At 34.7% G+C, this 17,412-nt stretch overlaps 1 protein-coding gene and 1 long non-coding RNA gene across 9 annotated transcripts in view; both read left to right on the top strand.

Annotated features, from left to right (window-relative positions):
- Positions 1-17,412, top strand: part of LOC141539447 (olfactory receptor 6N1) — a 248,797-nt gene that overhangs the window by 163,261 nt on the left and 68,124 nt on the right. The gene's annotated exons all lie outside the window — the stretch shown is intronic.
- LOC141539450 (uncharacterized) overlaps positions 1-17,412 on the top strand; it is a 93,364-nt gene that overhangs the window by 59,853 nt on the left and 16,099 nt on the right. Inside the window, exon 2 of one of the 2 annotated variants that reach the window (XR_012481302.1) lies at positions 12,055-12,169. The exons of the other annotated variant lie outside the window; for it this stretch is intronic. This is a non-coding gene — a long non-coding RNA (uncharacterized LOC141539450). The remainder of the gene's footprint in view (positions 1-12,054; positions 12,170-17,412) is intronic. 2 annotated transcript variants of the gene reach the window in all.

The raw sequence follows: 17,412 nt of genomic DNA, 5'->3' as shown, positions 1-17,412 counted from the left end.
AAATCAAATTTGGGGCAAGACCTAAAGGTCCATTAGGAACTGATCTCTGTTCTTGCTCTCTTATTCTATTCTACATTCCTGCCTTTATCATACATTTACTCCAACCAAAAAATTGCTTAGTCTCCACATTAGTACATGCTCTATCCTCCCAAGGATAATGTAATATTATTTAAGAGCAAAGACTCTAATTTCTGTATTTTTACTCCAAAATATAATATAGTGTATTTAATATATATTTTAAAAACATTTGATGAATTGAAATGGCTTAGAGCTATCAAGCTCTAAGAATATCTTCTACTCACTGCTATCTTCCCTCAGGATAGGGCTTTGCTTGGGAAATTTGGAGGTTTAGCATCAGGTTCCTTTCATCCCCTTTCATCTGTCAAAGTAATTTGTACTACTCTCTGTATGACTTAAACTGGTCCATTGTAAATAATATGACCTTGCAGGAAATATCATGATTGCATGAGAAAATCATTCCCTAACCCCAGCTTGCAACAAGGTCCTTGGATCATGTGAACTAGGTTAATCTTGGGAATCTGATCTCAGAATGGTCAATATTTTTCTTTGTTATATCCCTCCCCTCCATGAAACTTCAGTGAAATATGTAATGCAGATGAATGTGCAAATGTGTTTGGAAGAACCACACATTTTTAACCTCTATGGATTGCTTGTTATTTTGGGGAAGGAAGAGAGAGGGAGAAGGGAAAAATATCTGGAATACAAGGTTTTGAAAAAGTGAATATTGAAAACTATCTTTGCATGTATTAGAAAAGTACTATTAAAAAAAGAAATATATAATGCAAAGCACATTGAGCTGACCACAAAGAGATGGCTCATATCTAGTGTTTCCCTATATATGGGTAATAGAATCTCACAAAGTTATGATGCAGTTTGAATGTTCTCAATTCCTGGTGGTCAAGAGGTTAGTGGCAATAAGAGAGTTGTTAAATATCTTTTTTTAATTGGCCACAGTTTTAGAGTGAAAGAATTCACTTATTCCAGAATTATTTGTTGCAAAATGAAAGTTTATTGTTGGATAAAAGTCAGTATTCTTTAGAGGCAAAGTTCTATTTGGAAATAAAGTTTTGGCACTGAGAATGTTCAGCAGGCAAGGTCCTTGCAAAGTGCATGGGCCATCTGTAAATACCTTAGTTGAGGGAAGTTGTTATATTGGGTATCTTGATGGTAGCTGGGTCAGCTCAAGCTAATCAGACCAGGATTCCTCAATTGAATGAAAATTTAGAATTTCTATGGGAATTGATTTTCCCCTGAATAGTATTGCTTGTCTTATGCTGAAAGGTTTGGGGTCTGTCTGGACTCCTTGGAGTCTGGGAGATTCTGATTTCTGAGATCAGAAAAGGGGACACAATCTCAGAGTGAAATCTTAAAGGGAACAGTTCCCCTTCCCCTTCAGTTACAGAGTGGATAATATGGTTAATAGGCATAAGGCAGCCTTTTATTTCTTCTACCACAGGAAATTCATAAATTGCAAATCACAGTTACATATGAACAAATCCAGGAAGCATAACATAGGTCCAGAAGAATTAAAGGCTGAACAAATATTTTTTATTCATCTTAGTCTTGTACCATTTTAGCAATTAAGCAATATCACAGAGGAGTGGCAATGCTCATCTCTGTTGGGCCCTCTTGGCATAATATTAATGATATACATGAAGTATCTTCCTATTGATCACACTCTGTCCCTTTGAGAAAGAGGGTATTTGGAAAGTTCCCTTTGGGAATCTAGTGCTAAGCATATGATAACAAATGAATAACATCCATCTCTCTAGGAAAAAAAAAAAGGATGATTGAACTTTTAAGTTTAATTTTCATTACTAACATTTCCCCATGCTACCACTTTCTTGACTCTAGACAATCAATAAAACAATAAATCAAATTCTGATTTTTAAGTTTTTGCTAATTTCTGGCATGTAAATACTCACACTGAAAATTTAACAATTGGTTCTCTGGTTCTCAAACTCATCTTATTGAAGCCCAATTACTGGAGTTGCTTCTTAATGATTAGATGACTGAGTACCAAGTGATGAAGTTTAGAATTGGGGTACCTAAATGCAATTAGGGTTTACTTGAGTTCTAGTTGCAGGTTTTGGTTCAGGGAGTCAAATGGAGCTCCCCTGCAACCCCTCAGGATTCAGTACAAGGGGAAGGAGTTAAATGACATCTAGTGGTGACGCAAGTCCCCTGTGAAGGAATTTACAGACCTGAAAACCTAGATTAATAAAAGAGGTTTATTATGAGCATTGGAAGTAAGGTTCAAGTCTAGTCTAGTTAAGGAAATAGGTGAGAGTAAAGAGAAGGGGCACTGGAAACCGTATTCCAGTGGACAGAGGCTCCTTGGGATGCCAAGCATGGCATAGCTGGCATGTTTGGAACTTCTGTAAAGAGAGGACTCCAGAGTACCCCTTTTTATGAGAGATTTAGCTAAAGGGGCCTGTGGGTGAAGTCCCAAATTGACTCAGATCCCGGGGAAGAGGGGACTGGGACAAGCCCAGATCTCCTATTGGAATTCAAAGGGGTGCTTTTGACCAGGATTTGTAAATCAATTGTCCTAGCTTCTTGAATTGATAATGCATCAACTAGGAGGGATTGGGAATCAGAAAGGAATAAATCAATCTGAAAGGACTAGTTTCTTAAAGGGACCATAACATGCTTCAAGTTCATTGTGTTTCTGAAGCAAAGGATATGGGTACATGTCTCTCTAGAAGAAATTAGCTCCATGAAAATTATATCCTTTTTGACAAATGTCCATACTCTTTACTCTGATCAAATTGATTAGGGGACTCATTAAAATTGACCTCTGCTACATATGTAACCAGGGTCTGGCTTTTGACTTTTTGATTTTGGAATTAGAAGCAGATTGGAACAATGGGAACTTGTAAGCAACAAATTCCAAACAGACTTGGGGAACGGGGAAGGGGTATCTCCAGAAAAGCTTTAGGCTGAATAAATAAAAATTGACTTGGATAAAATCCCTATTGAATTAATGAATAAGTATTCATTATTTACTTTGTTACTGTGGGGATACTAATACAAAAAGCAGAAAATCCCTGGGAGCTTATATTCTAATAGGATAAAACAGCATATGCAGTATAAATTGGGAAGTAGTGGTCAGGGAGAGGTGTTTTGGTTTGGAAAGTGAATAGGGATGGTGGGTAGAGTCATAAGCATGTAGACTGAAGCACCCTTTCCAGTTTCAATAGTAATATTGATTTAATAATATTTTTAAAACTGGAAAGCTGACAGAGCTCAAGGTCATATAACAGAGGCAGGAAAGGTATCAAATTAAATGAAATTCAGATATCAAGGAAAATGTATTAAAGAAGAATCTTAAAGAATCACCCTACCATTTCTAGCTAGAAGTGGGTTCTATTCTTCTTCAGGAAGAATACACTGAGTTCAGAAGTGAGAGAAACTTTATACTGCTAGCTCAGTGCAATCTCTTCCCTTCATAGAATGGATTGGTTTATTTCCTATTGGGTTATAATCTTCCTGATACACACACTATATGTTTCACTCTAAATATGTATAAGTATGGCCTCCCTCCCTTATCATAGATCTCAGATTCAGAAATGGCAGAAAACTTCTCCTACAGGGTATGTTGTTTAATATTCTATTAAGTAGGCACAGTAGGGATTCAGTTGAATATGATCACTGACCTCAACTAGTTTGAGCTGGATGATAGGCTATTAATTACCTTGAGGTTGAGTTTGTCAGCTTTACAAAATCATATGACTTTCTGATTGACTCAGTCCACCTGTGCTTTTCTAATTCCCAACTTCCTTGTTTGCTCCAGGTTTCTGAGAAATGAAATTTAATTGTTCTGTGGAAACTTCAATTTTGGTTAATCTCTCACAAAAGAATTAATACCTCCAAAGGGAATAAGTCTCTGCCTAGGAGAATTGAGCAGTTGATAGGATAGAAAAAATGGTTGTGTTGTAAAGCTACAGTAAATTTTACTGTAATAGAATGAATTTATGTAAAAAATCTATTTGTGTCGTCTTAGACTATTGATTTGTTAAGGCAATAATAAATTAGATCGGAAATGATAAACAGTATAAAGTCATTTATTAAATATTTCTAAGAAAACTTAGCACTTAGAAGCAATAGTTCATTGCTTGAAATATCACTGTCATCATAAGTAGAAGTGTTCCTAATAGAAGTTATTAGCACATTGACACTGCTTTCTTAAGGGATTTCTTCCCAAGTCAGTCTGTGCAGCTCTAGCTTATATGAGTTTCCGATTCAAGCACAACTAGTTTCAGATTCATTCCTTCAATTCAATAATTCTGATGAATTCAACCTCTCTCTGATCATTTTTACAAATGAAAAGTGTGGGTAAGCATCTGTCATGGTAATGTTGAATCCCATTATTCACAATGGCTTTAACAAATTTACTTTCTGGAAACTTTCTTGCTAGAAGAGGAAGATGCTGATTAAGCAACAAATACAATGGGATGCTTGATCTATACAAGTGGAGATTATAGCCCACACATCATTTTTTGCCTTTGCATCTTCTTTTTAATTTTTTTTATTGGTTAGGATCCAACAGACTTTCAGTGTGTGGGGCCCTTCAGGAAAAGTACTAACAACCATATTTTTGAATATTTTCATTGTAAATCATGTAATCTTTATGAAAATCAGTTGAATTGAAGTGGATTAAAAGTGATAATGGTCAAAGAGAGCTACTTTCTTGAACCAGGGAGAACTTTAGTGAGGCAGTGTGGCATAATGCTTTGATTCCTTATTTGCTTTCTTTCTTCCTTCCTTCCTTCCTCCCTCCTTCCTCCCTTTCCCCCTCTCTTGCTTCTTTCATTCTTCCTTCCTTTCACCTTTCCTCTTTCCCTTCCCTCCTCCTTTGCTTTCCTCCTTCTTCGCACCCTTCCATTCTTCCTCTTTTCCTCCCTCCCTCCCTCTTTTTTCTTTCCTTTATCTTCTCTTGTCCTTCCCTCCTTTGTCTTCTTCCTTTCCTCCCTCCCTTCCTTCCTCCCTTTCTTTCTCCCTCCCTCCCTTCCTTCCCTCCTTGCTTTCTACCTTCCTTCTTTCCTTCCTTGCTTCCTTCCTTCCTTTCTCCTTCCCTTTTTCCTTCCTTCCTTATTTCATTGATTTCTTCTTCCTTTTCTTCTTCTTTCCTTTCTTCCTTTCCTTCTTCCTTCCCTCTTTTGTTTCTTCCTTCCATCCCTCCCTCCCTTCCTTCCTTCCTTCCTTCCTTCCTTCCTTCCTTCCTTCCTTCCTTCCTTCCTTCCCTCCCTCCTTTCCTCTTCCCTCCCTCCCTTCCTTCCTTCCTTCCTTCCTTCCTTCCTTCCTTCCTTCCTTCCTTCCTTCCTTCCTTCCTTCCTTCCTTCCTTCCTTCATTCTTTCCTTCCTTCCTTCCTTCCTTTCTTCCTTATCACAGGGTTATGAGACTCAAATGAGGTGATATTTATAAAGCACTTATCAAAGTATCAGGCACATAGTACGTACTTAATTAAAGCTTCAGTCCCTAAAAATATAGGCAGGTTTCCTTATTGTACAATCACTGCATCAAGATTTATTCTGTAAAATATTAGTGTTGCGTTTTATATTATCTATCTGGAAGGAATGTTTAAGAGAAAATGTTCTATTAATGAGACTTCTCCTTTTCTGTTTCTTCTATTTTTTTTCATCATCTTCACCATCATTTGATTAGTATTATAAAGTTGAATTAGTGACTTTTTGTTTTTGCCTCACTATTATTTCTGATTTGTTTCTTCTTATACCAATGAGCTTTCTCTGCCAAAAAAGGATATAAAGAAAGAAAGGTAAAAACAAACAAACAAAAAACAACTGAAACATTCTCTATAAGTATTTAAAACATTCCTTACCCATGTTCTCCCACCTCAATCAAAAAAGGAGGGAAGTATACTTATTCATTCTTTGGACATATATATGTAATATATGTATACATAATATATATATATATATATACATATATATATATATATATATATATAAGATATTTTTAAACACTTGTCAAATAAAGTGGAAATCTGATTATTACCAATGTTCTTTGACCAATGTAGGCAATGTAGATTGTAATCTAATATCTGAAATGGATATTGTTGTTCATCCTTAATTCTTAAAGAGTTCCATGGCATCAGGGAGATGATGCCATGACATTCAAATGAATTGGATTTAAGTGAGAGAGGGCTGTGTAAGGTTATCTACTTCACTTTTCTTTCCAGAGCCATCCATATCTAGTGGCAAGATGCAGGTCAAGAGGACTAGAAATGGCCTTGCATGAAATGAGACATCTTAGCCTTTTTAAGATAAGGTCTTCAACAGGTCTCAGTTTGACTGGGGCTATACTCATTCAGTGATAAAACAAATGAGGCAAAGAATCTCATCTTTTACCTAGTCCAAAAAAAAATCTAAATAAATAAATAAATGAATCTGGGAGAGGAAGACCCTCATGATTTTTGGTCAAAAAAGAGATGTTTGCTATTTACATTCAATCTGTGTTAATCCCAGAACATACATTTTCTCTCATCAGTGGAAGACTCTAAAGGTATGGCGGTTGACAATCTGTTATAGATATAATTTAAAGAGAAGATTCTTGCTTAGTGAAGAGCAGAACTGAGAATTGCCTTCCAAATTTGAGCCTTTGTGATTTTTGACGTTCTGAGCTATAATAGAACATTATATAAAATGTTAACATTGGAAAGGACTTGGAAGTTATCTAGTTCACATCATCTAGTTCACATGTGCTATATTAGAAAGATGTGATTTAGAGATTTGGAGAGAAACAATGTGAGTTCTGAAACCAGCACATAGTAACTCTGTTCAGAATCAAGTTATTTTCCACATTTCCTCAATCAAACAAGGCTCTTTAATTTTTACCTTAAAACAGATATAAATGGGAGCTATTCCAAGGGCTAGTTTTCTCTCCATGATATGTAATGTGTAAGCCCTATGCACTATGGAAATGTTGCTTTTAACCTCTCAAAAGCATGTATAATGTAAAGTATAATGTAAACAGATTACATTGCAGAAAAGGCCTGTGAGAAAAGGAAGCACTCTAGTCTGGGAATCAAAGGGCTCTTGCTCAAATCCTGCTTATATCACTGATTTGTTGTGTGTACTTGAATAAGTCATTTCAAGAACTCTGAACCTGATCTCTGAAAACAGATGTTTGGATTAGGCAATCCCAACCAGCATGATCTCTGATTCTAGGCACAAAGTTTCGTGAAGTGAATCACTTGGCCATGGAATCAAAAGAATCTTAACATTGGAAGGGATCTCAGAGCCCATATAGTCTAATTCAAATCAGAGCAAAAATTACCTTGGTAACATACTCAACATCAAGTCTTTGTTTGTGGACCTCTTAGCAGGAAGAACTCATTGTCTTCCAAAGAATTTTTCTGCTGTTAGATAATTACCATTATTAAGAATTTTTTCCTTCCATCAAGTCAGATTTACCTCTTTTCACCTGTCACTTTTTACTCCTTATTCTCTCCTTTGCAATTAAAAAGAGCAAATCTATTTCCTCTTCTCCTCAAACACTTTAAGGAAATGTCATAGTCCTCTTTGAGAATGCAGTAAAAACAACAACTCTTAGAAATAGTAAGTGTAATCTAGTAAATTTTAAAAGCATAATCTTCACAAGAACCCTAAGAAGTAGATAGTAGGGAATTTGTTTGGCTTGACTATGCATATTTGTTACAGAGGATTTTTTATCCTTTTATTTTTTCCAGTGGGGTATAGATGGGAGAGACAAAAAATAGATTTTTGTTAATTTAAAAGTGATTTTAAAAAATTTGCAGTCTCTTCCTCCTCACCCTCTACTACCTGTCCCTTCCACAAGTCTTTTCTTCTTTGGTTTAAACATTATCAGTTCCCTGACCACTCCTCATATGTTGTGTCCTGCAGCTTTTCACCATGCTGTTTACCCTTCTCTGGGTATGTTCTAGCTTAACAATGCTGGATATTCAATGAAGCAACCAAGAAAGAACACACTTTATATACCATTCTATCAAGGGTAGAGCACACTTGACTTTCAACTTTCATTTATTTCTATTATATCTTATGATGGTGTTAGGATTTTGTTTCATTTTAACTACGTTATTATGCTGTTGACAGAAAAAAAAATCAGTAGAATAATTTCCCACATTTAAGAGGTTAGGAGGAAATAGTGGATATAAAGACTTTTAAAGTTACAAAAGTACTATCTAAATATATACTTGGAGTCAGAAGACTTTAATTTGAGTCCTACCTATGCTACTTAACACCTTCATGATTCTGGAGAAATCGTTTAACCTATATGAATTTTAGTTTCCTTATATGAAAGATGATGATAATAATAGACACACTTCCTTTCTTCTAGGGTTTTTGTACAAAAGGTGCTTTTAAAATTTTACTAGGTTACACTTATTATTTTTAAGATTTATTGTTTGTCCTTCATTCTTGAAGAACATCATAATATGGAGGTGATGTCATGATATGCAAGTGAATGGGATTTAAGTGAGGGAGGACTGTGCAAAGACACCTGCCTCACTTTCCCCTCCAGAGACAGCTGGGTCTAGTGGCAAGATAGAGATGAGGATGATTGGAAATGGCCCTGGATGCACTGGGAGATCTTGACCTTTGAAAGCTGATATTTTCAAGAGGTCTCTGTTGGACTGAGGCTATACCCATTCAGTAATTTAGACTAAGTAGCAATTGAAGCAAAGAATTGAGTTGTTTTTATTATCAAGAGTTATGTGAAAAATCTTGGTTGAGACAATACATTGCCATGGGAAGGATGCTGGTTTTGGAGTCAGAGGACATGATTTCAAATCCTGGTTGCAAATCTGCTCTCTTTTCTGTGCCTAGTTTCTCCTAGACTCTAAATACATGATTCAGTGAATCTTCTTTCATCATTATCAACTGCACTGATAAACGTACATGATACTGTGCTAATCTAGAGTAACTTTTGTGCCATAATGTACTTTACAGTGTGCTTTCTTTACAAAACTTTCTCTAGAAGTTAGCAGGATTGTTATTATCATCATTTTAAAAGTAAGGAAGCGCTTTCAGATAAGTCAAGCTCCAGCCAAACTTTCATAACAAGTAATATACACATATACACAGACCTACATGCATACATACTCATGTACACTCACACACACATATAAATATACATATATATGCATTTGTATGTAAATATGCATCTAAAACAATAATAATATAGCTGATATATAATGTATATTTATCTCTTGAGTGAATTTTTAAGCTTTATTTGATCTAAGATCAATAATTACTATTCCTACTTTTCCCCAGGAAGTTCTACTCTTGATTCTTGCTGTATTTCTGTATTTCTCTTATTTCCTATCCCTGATAACTCTTCTAATTTATGTCTTAACTTGCCTTGCTATTACTTAATCTCCCAAAAGCCGTAGATTTCTTCCTTATCTTCTCCACAATCTTTTCTTCCCTTTTTATTCTTATTAATCTACACTCTTCATCACACTCCAATTAATCTAAACACTCTTCTGTACTCCCACTTTATCTTATGCTACCCTGTCAACCCTCTTTAACCCTTTCCCATTAATCTACACATTTTGTTTCACTATCATTATTCTGTGAACCTTTTTTTATCCTTTATGCTCCCTTATCCTTTATGCCTTGCCCATTAATCTACCCACTACCATAAATCTATAAATCCATCTATACCTCACCTTATTCTATTCCTTCCCCCCACCACTCACTCCTTATCTCTTTATAGATTTTGGAGGGTGCTATATCCTCATAGTATATATGTATTGTTGTCTATTTAACCCATTCCTGATGGGATTGGGTTTTCAGAACTATGAACCCTTCTCCCCTCTCTAATAGCTCTATGTCTATCCTTCTCTACATTTTATTTATATAATATGATTCCTATTTTTACCTTTACCTGGACAGTTTTATTTCTTAGATTCAGATCATACTCAACTCTGCACCAATCTTTCTTTTGAGTTATCCAATTACTGATATCAATATTAAATATATGGTATACATTTTGATGTAAAAAATAAACATGATCTTCTATATTAAGTTCCTTGAAATTAATCTTTGTGGGGGCGGGGCCAAGATGGTGAAGAAGATACACGTGACATTCTAAGCTCCTCTTATACCCTCACTATTAATTACCAAATTCAGCCTCAAAAATAGTGCTTGATTGGTAAAATTCATGATTATTGGAAGTACAACAATTTACCAGCCAAAGATAATCTGGAAAATCACTATAAATGGTTTGTCCCAAGTGGCCGGAGCAAGTCAGCACAAGCAGGGAGATAGAAGCAGAGGCTAGCATACTGAGCTGAGTGGGGCAGGAGCAGTCTCCATGGCTGTAAAATTTACATGGAGGACTCTACCACAGGTTGGCTGCTCTGCTTTGGTTACAAAGCAGTAGACCAGCAGAGAAGTTAAAGCCAAAGATAGAGTGTACTCCAAAAAACACCAGAATCTAACAGGATCTGGCTACATCCACCCAAAACCAGAAGTGAGTAACTGAGCACAGATCACAGCACAGCTGTGCAGTTGCATTCTGCAACACAGGGCTTTTGTCTGGGGCAGTGATAAATCTGCCCAGTGGGGGCTCTGTCTGGGGCAATAGAACTTCTACAGCAAGACTGCAATCCCCAGGACAGAGACACTTCCAGTATGGGAAGTATAGAATAGACCTCTAGTCCCAGGAAAGTCACAAATTTGCAAAATGGGGGCACTTTTGCAGCTCAACCCATGCAACCCAGGGCAGAGACACTTCCAGTATGGGGCTTTTCCCAGAGCACTTCCACAGCTCAGCTGCTCTTTGCAGCCCATTTGCAGGATAGCTATTGTCCTTATATCTATCCCTGCTCTGCAGAGGAATCTGGTAACCTCCTTACCCTGAAAGCAGACCCTAAGGGCTTTAAAAAAATGAGTAAAAAAGCCAGACCATAGATACCTTCTATACAGAAAGAGAGCAGGTTTTCAACCCTGAGAAGACTAATAGCAGACAGTCTCCAGACAAAAATCCCAAAGGGGAATGTAACCTGGTCCCCATCACCCTGTCACGCAAGGCTCTCCTAAAAGAAATTATAAAAAAAAATCTTAAAAGAAAACTAAAACAAAAATGGGGAAAGGAAAAAGAAGATATGCAAGAGAGTATAGAAAAGGATTATAACTGACTTAAAGAAAAAATTGATAAAGTGGAAAAAGAAAACAACTTCCTAAAATGTGAATTGGAAAAGGTAAAGAACTCCTAGGCAGTACAGGGAAACACAATTTGTGAATTGGAAAAGACAAAGAACTCCCAGGAAAGTAGGACTGGTGAATTATAAAAGATAAACAACTCCCAGGAAAGTAGGATTTGTGAATTGGAAAAAAAATAATAACTCAGTTAAAAAAAATAGTGAAGTGGAAAAAAATTTCATAGACCAAAACAATTCATTTAAAAACTCAATTAGACATATACAGAAAGAAGTAAAAAAAAGCTAGTGAAGAAAAAAACTCATTAAAAATCAGCACTGAACAAATATAACTGAATGATTCATTGAGACATCAAGAATCAATCAAGCAAAACCAAAAAAAAAAAAAAAAAAAAAAAAGAAAAAGTAGAAAAAATGTTAAATATCTACTTGAAAAAACAACAGACCTAGAAAATAGATCTAGGAGAGATAATCTGAGAATTATTGGACTTGCTGAAAATTATGATGAAAAAAGAGCCTAGATGATATTTTATAGGAAATCATCAAAGAGAACTGCCCAGATGTAATAGAATCAGAAGGTAAAATAGATATTGAAAGAATGCATTGAACACCTTCTGAAAAAGACTCTAAAAAATCCAAGGAATATTGTGGTTAAATTTCAGAATTATCAGACTAAGGAAAAAAATATTACAAGCAGCCAGAAAAAAAATTCAAATACTGAGGAGCCACAATAAGGATCATTCAAGATCTAGTTGCTTCCACATTAAAAGATCTAAAGGCCTGGAATCTGATATTCCAAAAGGCAAAAGAACATAGAATGCAGCCAAGAATAAACTACCCAGCTAAGCTGAGCATTTTCTTACAGGGAAGAAGATGGACATTTAATGAAACAGATGAATTCCATTTGTTTCTAAGGAAAAAACCAGAACTAAACAAAAAATTTGACTTCCAACTGTAGGACTCAAGAGAAGCATAAAAAGGTAAAAAAATCTCTTAAGAACTGTATTTCTGTTATGGATATTCATAAAGAGTACATATATAATTTGATTTTACTGATATAACATAAAAATGGAAGTAGAAATGGAAAGGGGATAGTATCAAAAAAGGGAAAAGAGGAGATAAAAAGAGGGAAACTACATCCCACAAAGAGACAAAGGAAACCCATCACATTTGAGGGAATTTAGAGAGGGGGAGGAACATTGTGTGAATCTTACTGTCATCAGAGTTGGCTCAAAGAGAAAATATTAGACATATTTGTTTTACAGAGAAACTTTTCTCATCTCATTGAAAAGTGGGAAAGGAAAAGGGAAAAGGAAAAGAGTAATAAAGGAAAGGTACAAGAAAGGGGAAGGAAGTCCAAGGGGGTGGGAGGGATTCCAAAGAGGGAGAGCGGCATGACACAAGTGGTTCCCACAAGTTTAATACTGGGGAAGGGGTAAGAGCGGGCAAGAAAAAGAAAAGCATAATCTGGGGATAATAAGATGATAAGAAATACAGAATTAGTAATTTTAACCATAAATGTGAATGGGATGAACTCTCCCATAAAGGGGAGGTAGATAGCAGACTGGATGAAAAGCCAGAATCCTGCAATATATTGTTTACAGGAAACACATTTAAAGCAGGGAGATACATAAAGAGTAAAGGTAAAAGGCTGGAGTAAAAGCTATTATGGTTCAGGTGAAGTAAAAAAAAAAAAAAAAAAAAAAAAAAAGCAGGGGTAGCCACCCTTATCTCAGATCAAGCAAAAGCAAAAATTGATCTAATTAAAAGAGATAAGGAAGGAAACTATATTTTGCTAAAGGGTAGCACAGACAATGAAGCAATATTGATACTAAACATATATGCACCAAGTGGTATAGCATCTAACTTCCTAAAAGAGAAGTTAAGAGAGTTGCAAGAAGAAATAGACAGCAAAACTATAATAGTGGGAGATCTCAACCTTGCACTCTCATAATTAGATAAATCAAACCACAAAATAAATAAGAAAGAAGTTAAAGAGGTAAATAGAATATTAAAAAGTTAGGTATGATAGATCTTTGGAGAAAACTGAAGGGAGAAAGAAAGGAATTCCCTTTTTTTCTCAGCAGTTCAAGGAACCTATACAAAAACTGATCATGTATTAGGACATAAAGACCTCAAAATTAAATGAAGAAAGGCAGAAATAGTAAATGCATTCTTTTCAGATCATTATGCAATAAAAACTACATTCAACAAAAAGCTAGGGGTAAATAGACCAAAAAGTAATTGTAAACTAAATAATCTCATTCTAAAGAATGAATGGGTGAAACAGCAAATCATAGATTAATTATTATAATTATATATATGCATATATATATCATAATTAATAATTTAACCCAAGAGAATGACATCAATGAGACAATGTACAAAAATTTGTGGGATGCAGCCAAAGCGGTAATAAGGGGAAATTTTACATCTTTAGAGGCTTACTTGAATAAAATAGAGAAAGAGAAGAACAATGAATTGGGCTTGCAACTTAAAAAGCTAGAAAAAGAGCAAATTAAAAATCCCCAATCAAATACTAAACTTGAAATTCTAAAATTAAAAGGAGAAATTAATAATATTGAAAGTAAAAAAAAAAAACTATTGAATTAATAGATAAAACTAAGAGTTGGTTTTATGAACAAAAAAAACCCAATAAAGCAGGTAAACTTTGGGTAAATCTGATCAGAAAAAGGAAAGAGGAAAATCAAATTGTTAGTCTTACAAATGAAAAGGGAGAACTTTCCACCAATGAAGAGGAAATTAGAGCAATAATAAAGAGTTACTTTGCCCAACTTTATGCCAATAAATTTGATAAGCTAAATGAAATGCATGACTACCTCCAAAAACATAGGCTTCCCAGATTAACAGAGAAGGAAATAAATTGCTTAAATAGTCTCATTACAGAAAAAGAAATAGAACAAACTATTAATCCTTGTTAAGGATCCCTAAGAAAAAATCCCCAGGACCAGATAGATTTACATGTGAATTGCACCAAGCATTGAAAGAACAATTAACCCCAGTGCTATATAAACTATTTGAAAAAATAGGAAATGAAGAAGTCTTACCAAATGCCTTTTATGACACAGACATGGTACTGATACCTAATCCAGGTTGGTTGAAAACAGAGAGAGAAAATTATAGACCAATATCCCTAATGAATATTGATGCTAAAACCTTAAATAAAATATTAACAAAAAGACTACAGAAAATCATCCCCAGGATAATACACTATGATCAAGTAGAATTTATACCAGGAATGCAGGGCTGGTTCAATATTAGGAAAACTATTAATATAATTGACTATATCAATAACCAAATTAACAAAAACCAGAAGATCATCTCAATAGATGTAGAAAAAGCATTTGATAAAATCCAACATCCATTTCTATTAAAAACGCTTGAGAGTATAGGAATAAATTAACCTTTACTTAAAATGATCAGTAGCATCTATTTAAATCATCAGTAAGCATCATATGTAATGGGGATAAACTGGAACCATTCCCAATAAGATCAGGAGTGAAATAAGGTTGCCCACTATCACCATTAGTATTCAATATTGTATTAGAAATGCTAGCTTGCTAGCTTTGACAATGAGTTGAGAAAGAGATTAAAGGAATTAGAGTAAGTAATGAGGAAACCAATTACTCTTTGCAGATGATATGATGGTATATTTAGAGAACCCCAGAGATTCTACTAAAAAGCTATTAGAAATAATCCATATCTTTAGAAGAGTTGCAGGATACAAAATAAACCCACATAAATCATCAGCATTCTTATATACCACTAATAAAATCCACCACTTAGAGTTACAAAGAGAAATTCCATTTAAAGTACCTATCGATAGTATAAAATATTTGGGTATCTATCTGCCAAGGGAAAATGAAGAACTATATGAGCAAAATTAAAAAACACTTTCCACACAAAGTCAGATCTAACCAATTGGACAAATGTTAAGTGCTCTTGGATAGGTCAAGTGAATATAATAAATATGACACTACTACCTATATTTAGCACTACACCAAACAGACTTCCCAAAAACTATTTTAATGATCTAGAAAAAATAACAACAAAGTTCATATGGAAAAACAAAAGGTCAAGAATTTCAAGGGAATTAATGAAAAAAAAAAACTAAATGAAGGTGGCCTAGTTGTATCAGATCTAAAATTATATTATAAAGCAGCAGTTACCAAAACCATTTGGTATTGGCTAAGAAATAGACTAGTGGAATAGGTTAGGTTCAAAGGACAAAATAGTCAATAACTTTAATAATCTAGAGTTTGACAAACTCAACCCCAACTTTTGGGATAAGAATTCACTGTTTGATAAAAAGTATTGGGAAAATTGAAAATTAGTATGGCAGAAACTAGGCATTGACTCACACTTAACACCGTACACCAAGAAAATGTCAAACTGGATTCATGACCTAGGCATAAAGAATGAGGTTATAAATAAATTAGAAGAACATAGGATAGTTTACCTTTCAGACCTGTGAAAGAAGAAGGAATTTATGACCAAAAAAGAACTAAAAATCATTATTGATCACATAATAGAAAATTTTGATTATATCAAATTGATATAAACTAATGCAGACAAGATTAAAAGGGAAGCAATAAACTGGGAAACCATTTTTACAGTCAGAGCTTCTGATAAAGGCCTCATTTCCAATATATATAGAGAACTGACTCTATAAGAAATCAAGCCATTCTCTAATTGATAAATGGTCAAAGATAATGAACAGACAATTCTCAGATGAAGAAATTGAAACTATTTCTAGCCAAATGAAAAGAGCTCCAAGTCATTATTAATCAGAGAAATGCAAATTAAGACAACTCTGAGATACCACTAAACACCTGTCAGATTGGCTAGAATGACAGGGAAAGATAATGTGGAATGTTGGAGGGGGTGTGGGAAAACTGAGACACTGATACATTGGTGGTGGAATTGTGAATACATCCAGCCATTCTGGAGAACGATGTGGAACTATGCTCAAAAAGTTATCAAACTGTGCATACCCTTTGATCTAGCAGTGTTACTACTGGGCTTATATCCCAAAGAGATCTTAAAGAAGGGAAAGGGACTTGTATGTGCAAGAATGTTTGTGGCAGTCCTCTTTGTAGTGGTCAGAAACTGGAAACTGAGTGGATGCCCATCAATTGGAGAATGGCTGAATAAATTTTGGTATGCGAATATTATGGAATATTATTATTCTGTAAGAAATGACCAGCAGAATGATTTCAGAAAGGCCTGTAGTCACTTACATGAACTAATGTTGAGTGAAATGAGCAGGAACAAGAGATCATTATGTACTTCAACAACAATACTATATGATGATCAATTCTGATGGATGTGGCCATCTTCAACAATGAGATGAACCAAATCAGTTCCAATAGAGCAGTAATGAACTGAACCAGCTATACCCAGCAAAATAATTCTGGGAGATGACTATGAACCACTACATAGAATTCCCAAATTTTGTCTGCCTGCATTTTGGATTTCCTTCACAGGCTAATTGTGTACTATTTCAAAGTCTGATTCTTTTTGTACAGCAAAACAACTGTTTGGACATGTATACATATATTGTATTTAATTTATATTTTAACATTTTGAACATGTATTGGTCAACCTGCCATCTGGGGGAGGGGATGTGGGAAGAAGGGGAAAAATTGGAACAAATTGTCAATTTCGAAAAATTACACATGCCTATATCTTGTAAATAAAAGGCTATAATAAATAAAGAAATAAAGAAATCAATCTTTGCTATTGGCCCTTATATGTTAAATTTTTCTATTAATTTTGGATTTGGTTGAAAGTTCTGAAAATTTACAAGTTTGTTGGATGTCCACTTTTTCATTCAATATTATGTATAATTTTGCTTGATATTATATTTTGACCCTAGCCTAATTCTTTTGTTTGCCAGCATATATGATTCCAATACCTATATTTTTATTATGACTGCTATTAAGTATTGTGCAATTATATTTGTAACTCCTGCATATTTGATTTTTTTTTGTTTGTTGCAAAATTTTCTCTTTGAATTTGGCATTTCAAAATTTAGCAATAATATTCCTATGTATTGTCCACAAAAGACCTCTTTGAGTTGTTGATTGGTGGGTTTTTCTTGTTTCTACTTTTTCCTCCTGTTATGTTACTCCAGGACAATTTTGTTTTTTGGTATTATCCCTTGCATTATTGTATCAATATTTTTTTATTGGTCACAGCT

The sequence above is a fragment of the Sminthopsis crassicaudata genome, chromosome 4 (genome assembly GCF_048593235.1).
Source record: "Sminthopsis crassicaudata isolate SCR6 chromosome 4, ASM4859323v1, whole genome shotgun sequence".
Taxonomy (NCBI): domain Eukaryota; kingdom Metazoa; phylum Chordata; class Mammalia; order Dasyuromorphia; family Dasyuridae; genus Sminthopsis; species Sminthopsis crassicaudata.
Note: the sequence above shows the minus strand (reverse complement) of the source record. Positions and strands in the feature narration are given on the sequence as shown.